Source organism: Panicum hallii, chromosome 5, assembly GCF_002211085.1.
Source record: "Panicum hallii strain FIL2 chromosome 5, PHallii_v3.1, whole genome shotgun sequence".
NCBI lineage: Eukaryota > Viridiplantae > Streptophyta > Magnoliopsida > Poales > Poaceae > Panicum > Panicum hallii.
Window position 1 is genome coordinate 24175304 of NC_038046.1, and position 9406 is coordinate 24184709.

Consider the following 9406-nt stretch of genomic DNA (forward strand, 5'->3'; position numbering starts at 1 on the left):
AAACATGACAATCGGCTTCTTCTAGCCGATTCTGATAAGTACCCGAAGGTCCAACCTGGTATGAAAACAGGTCCGACCTAGTACAGTGACTCCATCGGCTTCTTTAGCTGATCTTGGGAGCCATTGTAAGAGCCGATCACAGCTCGGACTAATGTTTAACATGTCTGTGCATGCAGGAAGATAGCTGACAAACGACTTCTACACCTTCCTGATCAGGTATAGGTCAGGTGGCACGCCTAGCACTTCACCAAGCCAGGGCGTGTGCCGGACTCTTGGGCCGTTGACCGAGGGACCGAGGCCCACCAGCAGTCCCGGAAGCCTCCCGGCTCCTCGTGTTGCCTGTCGTTGCTCGCCGGTGTGTTTTGACCGACAACAGTTACTTACGATCATGAACCTAAAATAACAAGGGAAAAAAGCAGTCGAATACTTACAGTGCGGACTTCTTCACTCCTAACTTCTTCTTTTTCAGTGGCTTAGTTGCAGGAGCAGCACCTAAAGTACTTGGTGACGCTGTTTTGCCAGCAATGGGTGGTACTTGACCTAGCGCGGCAGCAGTAACAACCGCCATCGATGTTGGGTCAGCAGAGGGCGGCATTTGCCCCGGCGTGATTCCTGCAGAACCTGATGACGGGTCCATTGTGATGGAGGGCACATCTTGCTCCCTCATAGTATCATCCTCGACTACTTCTCTGACCTTTTGCCTCGAATGCATGGGGTTCCAGGAACTAGTATTGAAGATTCAAGAAAAGGGGGAGGTATCAATTCGAATAGGTAAATGAGAACGAGTAAAAGAACTCACAAGTTCAAGAAAGAAACCTATCTGGGTGTCTTGTCTTCATCATCACCTGGCGAAGCGCTCGCCCTACATTTCCGGCTGGCGACTCTTGGCTTCTTCGAGTGGCTAAGGAGAAGTTCACCACCAGAAGAGCTCATGCCTTCCTAGGAGGTCCTTGTCCTCTTGCCTTTTATCACCTCTGCCAAGGTGCGATCATCGTCAGTGCCCTCATCATCCTCCCCACTCACTGGATCAACAGTGGGTCGAGGGATTCAGGGCGCCCAGAATGCTGATGGCATCAAATGGCTCGGACGTTCAATATCCAATATCGGAGGCATGCTCCTATATGCATTCATATTATCCTGCAACAAGATTTCAAGATCTGTCAGTAAAAATCAGATTAAAGAATATCAGAAGTACTCGATAGAAGGATACGGCTACTTACCCCTACCTGTTTGGGAGGGTTCTTCGCCGACTACAGGCTAGGCACGTATGGCATGGTCTTAGCACCCATGAGTACCCGGCTTACTTGCAACATGGCTTCATTTTTCTCAATGTGCTCTACAGAAAACCGAGATAGATCTGAGAGGCCAAGGTACTCGAAGCCAAATCGCGTGCGCTTCTACAGCGGCTCGATCTGCCTGCCTAGCCATGAGTACATCACCGACACTCTAGTGACTCCTGCATCTCTGTGAACCTTGATCATGCTGAGAAGATCTTCGATTTGACTCTTGTCCCGGCAAGCCATGGTCCATTTGCCGGCAATCTGGAGCGCTCCAGCGGTCCTCTCGGGAAGCGAGAGCTCATGGTTTCCAATATAGAACCAAGGCTCCCTCCACCCTGACAGACAAGTCAGGAACTTGTAGGGGATGTACTTCTTTTCCATCCCTTGCCGCAGCTGGATTCCAGCTCCATCAACTTCGTACATGGTGTCCTCGTTGGGTTGTGGCTTGAGATGAAAAAGTTAATAGAAAAGATCGAAATGGGGATCTATCCCACAAAAGTGGACAATGATGGCGATGTAAAGAATTGTGTTGGGGTTGACAGGATGGAGCTAGATGCCATAATAGAAAAGAAGACTGCGGAAGAAATCAGAAGTCGGCAGGTCTAACCCGCGCTCGACAAAATACTGAAACAACACTATCTCCTCAGCCTTCTCAAACGGCCTTTTATCACCAGTGGCAGGGCGCCACTGGATAATCTCCTTGGGCTAAAGGAGGCACTCATCTACCAGCGTTTTGAGGTTAGCCTCAGAACACTTAATCTTTCTCCACCCATCGCCCGCTGTGGCGGCAGGCTTGGAATCCTTCCCCTTTGTCTTTGTGGAGCTCTTCTTGCCGGCCATCCTTGTTGTCACGAGTCGCTTCACTCGCATGCGCTCGGGGGCTAAGCATTGGGACAATGGAGCAACACTCTAGACGAGGACGAAGGTCTGGATGACTACTTCTAACAGGAGAGGATCAACTGTGATTAGCCTGGATCTGAATCTGGAGGCAGCGGCGGTTGAGTGATGGAGGAAGACAAAGGACCAAAACGGTGAAAGCATAAGCGAAAGGGTAAACAAACCCTAACTCACCACGCGGTTAAGTGACCACTGATTGCTTCGCAATTACTATACGGAATGCGAAGAGTTTTTTCAGAATAAGATTTGTTTTGAGTGGTAATTTTAGGTTACTTTGGAAAAGTTATTTGCTTAACCATTTTTTAGGGATACCATCCCGAAGAAGGGGTTTTTGAATTTCTGAACCAATTTATCCATTTTAACCAACAAATCAAAATCTTAATTTTTTACACAACCCATGCCACGACTATTTAGATCTTTTTTTCAAACCTTGGGATTTGGATTCAAGGCTCGGGGGCTGCGGGGCATGTGTCATCAATGACTTATTTTTCAAAAATATTTGGAAGATAAGAAAAGAAGTTTCAAGACTAATTTGACCCTTAGCATGATTCTTCGTTTCAACCTAAGGCTCGGGGGCTACTCCATATGGAGTGCGATTTACCTCGCACCTCATATAAAAGAAGACTTAAAACTACTCAGGGCATGAGCACTTCACAGCCTCGAAACAGCCATGGAAGTACTCGAAGGACGCCTTCAAGATGGAGTTTCAGAAGAAACCGAAGACGACTTCAGAAGTACTTGGAAGCCTACAGTCACTACAGGAAAATAGTATAATTTCGTCGGCCAGAAACCGACGAAAATAGGCCTAAAACCGACGAAAATAGCTATTTTCCGACGAAATTAGGCCGACGAAATAAACTAGACGAAAATAAGCGCTTTTTCGTCGGTTGCCGACGAAAATAACGATATTTTCGTCGGCCCATGTGGCCGACGAAAATAAATGACGTATTTTCGTCGGCCATAAAAACCGAAGAAAATACGTGGCTTATTTTCGTCGGCTTTTATGGCCGACGAAAATACATCACTTATTTTTGTCGGCCACGTAGGCCGATGAAAATAATAGGATCCTGCTAAAAAAAATAAAACAGCTGCATATAATATGGTACATATTTCTGTTCTGATGCTACATTTTCAGCTGATCTGCATGAGTCCTTCGCAGAAGAAGCACGTTCTGTGCCAGCATCTCTATGTCTTTTTTCTATCCTCTTAGTGTCCTCACTATCTTTATGTCCTCCAGTGACATAAAAAGAAACCTTTATGTCCTCCAGGTGCTAATAACCTTACCGCTGCATGATCCCTTCCTCCGTGCGCTGAAGACCGCTTAGAAGTAGCTCCAGTTGGATGAAGCATCTGCGTACCAGCTGCTTGATGGCAACGTGGCACCCTCGGTACTCTGGGGGAGCTGTTTAATTGTTGATGCAACAGTAATGCAAGCTACAGAAAAAAATTACGAAAAAGGTGAGCAAAGCTAAACTTAAGATTGGAGTTTGGACAAACTTTGTACCTGTTCATCACTCAATGGAGCAGCCAAATCAGATGCCCGCAGTTCAGAGCACTTTCTCACTTCCTGGGAACTATCTTCAGAAAACTTTGCAGAATCATGTTTGCTATCAGTTGGTAAGACCAGTTCTTCTTTCTTTGAACAATCACTGTTACCTGCTGATGACTGATCTTTAGATGCCAAATTGTGTGATAACTCACATGGTACAGAGATAGAACAAGAAAAGGATGTACCAACTTTTGCAGAACCCAAAGTTGAGCTAGGATGCTCAACAACTGTGTGCACCAGCTAAGAGTATAAGCAGATGCATCAGCTATTTTTTTTCTAAATTGAGAATAAAACAACTTTTGCAGAACCCAAAGTTGAGCTAGGATGCTCAACAACTGTGCTCACGTGGTACACATGATGACACATGAACTAGAGGACTGTGCAAGAACATGATGACAAATCTTCACTTGAAAATAAATGAGTATGCAGGAAAACTAAATTGAGCATTAAGATAATAGCACAAAGGCATACCATCCCCGGTCTGTTGACGGTAAGCCCACAAAATTCCCCTGTAAAAACAAATAGAGAAAGGAAACGACATTCAATTACTGCTTTGTCAACATATGAATGATGAGTAAAAAATAAATCTTCTAACCAATTTCAGGACAAAACAGTGATCATGCACCAGAGAGATGGTCTGAAAATTACAAAGAGTAGGTAGATGGCACCAGAACAGCACAACTTAAGCACCATTGTACTTGAGACCTTGAATTGTACCATTGTACTTGATACTGTGTGGACTTTGAACCTGAAAGTTTAAGCAAGAGGTCAAATCCATGCAAGTTGGACACAATTTCCATTCAAATGGCATAAAGTGCTAACTAGAGCAACTGTGGAACTAGGGTTGAGCAACAGGTGCAACCTCTTAAACTTAAAATCGTATCTCATAAATCACAATGCTTCACCTTTCACAACCGCAGCAATCTATGTGCTCCATAAGCTAATACAATTGTAGAGTCTTCTCTGCCGGGGCGCGGGGGCCGCAGGGGGGGCGGCGGGCCGTGCGGGCGGCGGGGGCAGCCGGGGCGTGGGGGCCGCAGGGGGGGCGGCGGCGCGGGCAGCCGGGGCGCGGGGGCGGCGAGGCGCGGGGCCGGCCGGGGCGCAGGGGGCCGCGGGGGGGGCGGCGCGGCGGGGGCGGCGGGCCGTGCGGGCGGCGGGGGCAGCCGGGGCGCGGGGGCGGCGAGGCGCGGGGCCGGCCGGGGAGCAGGGGGCCGCAGGGGAGGGGGCGGCGGGCCGCGCGGGCGGCGGGCGGCTGGGGCGAGGGGGGCTGAGGGCGGGCGGGAGTGACGAGTGTGGCGGCTGGCATCTGGCAGCTTGGTTGCGTGGTGACTTAGGGCACAGGTACGTTCGTCGGTCTAATAAGCCGACGAAAATAAACAGATTAATTTCGTGGGTTTCAATGGGCCGATGAAAATAAGGTGTTTAATTTCGTGGGTCTGTGAGGGCCGACGAAAATAAGTCGTTTGTTTCGTCGGCCCTATTCAGGCTGACGAAAATAATCTAATTTCGTCGGCTTTCCCAAACCGACGAAATAATTTATGTATTTTCGTGGGCTTAGCTCAGGCCGACGAAAATAAAGCTGGCCGACGAAAATGACATGTTTTGGTGTAGTGAGTACTCGGCTACAAAGAGCTCAGGGGCTTGTCAGACCCAGGGCCACAGGACTGCACACATGGCATAGAATATTCTAGGATAAGGGATGGGGCATTCCCATACCTTATATCTGTTGTAAAGTACTCGGATACGAGTAGGACTAGTTGGTACAGAAGAAAACTGCCCGAGTTGTAGTCGGGTAGGACTCCTAAGCTAGTATCGATCTAGAATTCCATATAACCCTGTCTCCCAAGAGTATATAAGGGCGGACAGGGACCCCCTCCAAAGAGAACACGACAATCTACACCTAAGACAATACAAACCACCATACAAGACATAGGGTATTTGGCACATCGCGGCCCGAACTTGTCAAAACCTTGTGTTGCTTGCACCTTCGAGTTTCTCATCTCGGTGACACCCTACCTACAACCTACCATCTCGGGGGGTATCCCTCGGTGGGCTTGACGGTAAAATACTGACATCATTCACCAATGACACAAAGGCCTTTCTCTCTTCTAGCTGGGTTTTACAACTTGAATGGTGGACGGTCCGCCAGTAGGGTGCAGACGGTCCACCAGGTCTTTAATGCTCGATTCTGACATGCATTTATTGCACCTCTAGCCGTTAGGTTTGAATGCCGGACAGTCCGGTTTCTGTGAGGCGGACGGTCTGCGATAACTCTGTTTCGACGGGTTTTAAAGGTAACGGCTAGATTCCGAGGGGCTGGCTATATATACCTCGTGCCCGGCCATGGGTGAGCTCTCTTGGCACATTTGAAAGCTTTCTTGACATAATAGAGCCAGCTTCCTCCTCTCTCTCACTCACTTTTCTTGGTGGTTGCATTCTTGAGAGTGTGAGAGAATCCTAGTGCATTGCATCAAGAGTTTGAGCTTTGTGGCACTAGGGAGTCTTTAAGCAAGCATCATCGACTTGTTACTCTTGGGGGTTGCCGCCTCCTAGATGGCGTGGAGAAGGTGAAACCATTGAGCCCTTCAAGAAGATTGTGAAGATGCCCCAGTTTGGTTTGTGAGAGGTTCTTGTGCTCACCTCGCGCGGAGTGGTGAAGAGCTACTCTAGTGGAATCGAGGTTTGGAGAGGTTCATTGATTCAAGCCGGCTCAAGATCAAGAAGAGTTATTGATAGAGGAGCAGTTGAAGCTTTGAATCCACGTCAACGTGGATTAGGGTGACCGGTAAGTCATCGACACCACGGGAAAAATTCTTATCTCATGCCCGGTTATTTCTTTGCTCTTTTAATTCTTGCAATTTACTTTGAGCACTTTACCATACTAGAGTTTGAATTGCTACTTGTCACCCTGCGTTGCAAAATCCCACTAGTGGTAGGAGTTAGTAGAAATAGGGGCTCTCTTGTGTTACAAATTAAAATTGCCTAGTGTTTGCGATTTCAGTTAAAACCACTTATTCACCCCCTCTAGTCGGTATCCTTTATCCTACATGGGGGGAGGGGGGCTCCAGCCCCCCTACCCCCATGCTGGATCCGCCCCTGCATGCAAGTCAAAGGGTTAACCTAAAAAGCTATAATAATATGTCCATGATTTTGTCATAGTATAATGTATAGTAAAAATAAGGAGTGTTATCATAAAAAGCGAGTTGATCTTATTATTGTGAAGTTGCGAGTGATTTGTGCGAATGGCTTGTACATCACCAGCAAAGGAAATCACTCTTCAGTGGCATTGTCCCTTTACACATCCTCCCTCCCTATTGTCTGAGCTTTAGATGAATGGTGTGCAAGTAGCGCGCGTCTCATCTTTTCTTTAGGGCTTGTTCGATTGAAGTTGGCATCTCCCATGCCTAGAAGGCCAGGCTGCTTGGCTTGCATTACATCACCACTACAACTAGAATTAGTACATAAAGCAGTGCACCTGATCTTTGTAAGGAATTCAGATGAGTAAGTGTGGGAATTTTAAACGGTCACAGGTAAATTTGCAAGTGGACAAATACCATTGTAGCTTTCACCCGAGAGTATTCCAGGGTATCGTATTCTGGTACTTCAGCGCTATGATGTACCCGTGCGTGGAGGATTACGGAGTATGGACAACCAACGACTCTAGGGTTTTACGGGTCCGACGGGGCGGCATTAAGCGTCCGAGCGATCTGGCGCTAGGGTTTGGGGAGGCCATGGGTTGCGCGTGGCTTGGCCAGGTGGCTTCCACGCCTAGTCGTGGAGTTAGGGAGGACGTCGCGCTCGCCCGATTGCCGGTCAAGGCGAGCGGGTGGGAGGTAGGGGGAAGCTGATGAGAGGGCCCCGCTTGTCAGTGGCTGGGTATGGAGGTGCGGGGAAGAGTGTCAGTGATGCATTGGTCCATGCCCGTGATGGGCCGGCTTGTAGGGGCGGGGTGCCCTAGCTGGCCGAGCTCAGCCTTTGGCCGCTCGGCCAGGCTGGGCTGGCAAGGGTCGTTTGGGTTAGGGTATGTCAGACCCGGGGCAGTGGGACTGCTCATAAGGCAAAGAATATTCTAGAATAAGGGATAGGGCATGTCACATACCTTATATCTGTTGTAAAGTACTCGGATACGAGTAGGACTAGTTAGTATAGAAGGAAACTACTTGAATACTAGTCGAGCAGGACTCCTAAGCTCGTACTTGGCTAGGACATCTGTAAACATATCCCTCCAGACTATAAAAGGGCGGGCAGGGATCCTCTCTAAAGCATAACCAATCCAAAGCAATACAAACCACCACACAGGACGTAGGGTATTACGGACATCATGGCCCAAATCTGTCTAAACCTTGTGTTGCTAGCACCTTCGAGTTCCTGATCTCGGCAACACCCTACCTACAACCTACCACCTTAAGGGTATCCCTCGGTGGGCTTGGCGGTAAAACCCCAACAGCTGGCGCGCCAGGAAGGGGTGTTCATCGAAGATCCACCGGCGAACTCGATGGCGACATTCAACTTCACCAGCGCCGACCTTGATGAGGGCACAACATTCACCTTTGGCTCCTAAGTCTGCGTTGCCGATGGTTCTAGTGGCTTCAACACCCACCTTGCCGACACCAAGAAGCTGGAGGCATCCGCAGCAAATTTTTGCAGCGAGCTTGATGACTTTGTCGACAACCTCGAAGACATTCTGCTCCCTGACCTGGTCAGGGAACTCAAGCAAGGATCCGAGCCCAACCTGATATCTACTTGTGTTGCACTAGAGCTCCTTGGATCGGATCTGATTTGGTTCGAGGACCAACATACTCGATTCCCGTTCGGGCTACACAACGCGGCCACTATTTACTAGGAGGCCATGTGGTTTGAGTCCCTCTCCACATTGGAGGACTTAGATCATCTACTCAAGATCGGAGAGGGGCAAGCCACCGCATGTCAGGAGGCTCCTATCTTCGACATCTATGACTCGGACTCTAATGATGGTGCCGAGCCCTTCATGGGCAGTCATTACGGTCTGATGATCACATTGACTCCACAAGGCAGATTCGTGTATTGGAAGGGCATGAAACCCTATGAGTTACTCGATGACAACTCCCACCTTGTGTCCCACCTCGACACACTGCCTTACTAGGAAGGTAGGCTCCCCTCGCCCATCCGTGAAGGAAACACCATGCTGGTCGACTACAGTTCCGACGAGCACACCTCCCACCGCCACGTGTACATGGCGAAAGTGGAGGGTGAGGGCGCAGGCAATAGAAATAGCAACGAAGCGCTCAAAAAGATCTCTTAGGATGAGGTCACGGCCAATGCTGGCAACGAGGATGACACCCAGCGCGATGCCCACAGATTGAAGAACCAGAGACGCGTTGAGCGTAGAAGAAAAGCTACGGAGCGTCAGCGACAATTGCAGCATAACCTCGACGCCGAGTTCATGCAGCTGGCGAGTGGGGTTTCTGTCACACCCTAAAATATTTAATTTTAGGATGTGAGTATCTTTTAGAATGTGTTCATCTATCAATAGAGTTTTTCGAGAATTTTATATATTTTTCTGCCAATTATTCTCATTTATCCTAGAGCTAGATCCATTCTTTTGGAAGGCTCTAAAATCTTTTTTATATCCCAAATATTTTATTTGGATTCCTCGTGTCCCAAATTAACTCCAGAGTTTTTCTTGGAATTTTTGGAACTC

General features: G+C 48.5%; 1 long non-coding RNA gene across 1 annotated transcript; it reads right to left on the minus strand.

Annotated features, from left to right (window-relative positions):
* Positions 1–3494: 3494 nt before the first annotated feature.
* On the minus strand, positions 3495–4676 carry LOC112895431. The gene is made up of 6 exons (XR_003229189.1): positions 4632–4676; positions 4322–4474; positions 4198–4235; positions 3912–3966; positions 3682–3833; positions 3495–3611 (listed from the first exon to the last, which is right to left on the minus strand). It is a non-coding gene; the product is annotated as an uncharacterized LOC112895431 (long non-coding RNA).
* Positions 4677–9406: the final 4730 nt, after the last annotated feature.